Genomic DNA, 620 nt, shown 5'->3' on the forward strand with positions numbered 1-620 from the left:
CCCTTAACCCCCGCCCCCCTTCGAAATGCTGTCGCTCGGGCTCATTACCGACGAAATGATCGGATCTCGGAGGCAATCCGGCTCCGCTCGCGTCGGTCGGGCGGCCATTAGTCGGGGCCGAAACTGACGCGGAATCCCATTAAATTGATCTCGCTCTTGGCCGGTGAAAGGGGGGGGAGGGGAGTGGGATTTGGGGGGGGGAGGGTATGGGGTGGGAGGAGTATGGGGGAGGGGAGTGGGATTTGGGGGTGGAGGGTAATGGGTGGGAGGGGTATGGGGGAGGGGTTAGGAGGAGGTTTGGGGTAGAGGTAGGGGGGAGGGGTTAGGAGGAGGTATAAGGGTAGGGGTGTGGTGGGAAAGGGGGTATGTATGGGGTAGGGTAGAGGTAGGGTATGGGGTTGATTAGGAGGGGGTGGAGGTTGGCATGGGGGTAGGAAGAAATGCGTAGGAGGGGGGGGGTGGAGGTGGTAGAGAGGTAGAAAAGAGAAAGGGTTTGTTGAGCTAGGGGAGGAGAGGGGGTAGAGGGGACGGGGTGATGGCAGGGTAGAGCGGAGAAGTAGACCGACGTAGATTGGCAGGGGTGGAGTTTAGGGGAATGGGGGAGGGGGTTGAAGGATAAG

At 60.5% G+C, this 620-nt stretch overlaps 1 protein-coding gene across 1 annotated transcript in view; it reads left to right on the top strand.

The window, feature by feature from the left end:
- Positions 1–620, top strand: part of LOC119586824 — a gene marked incomplete in the record, with an annotated part of 127,989 nt that overhangs the window by 98,991 nt on the left and 28,378 nt on the right.

Source organism: Penaeus monodon, chromosome 22 (genome assembly GCF_015228065.2).
Source record: "Penaeus monodon isolate SGIC_2016 chromosome 22, NSTDA_Pmon_1, whole genome shotgun sequence".
NCBI classification, from domain to species: domain Eukaryota; kingdom Metazoa; phylum Arthropoda; class Malacostraca; order Decapoda; family Penaeidae; genus Penaeus; species Penaeus monodon.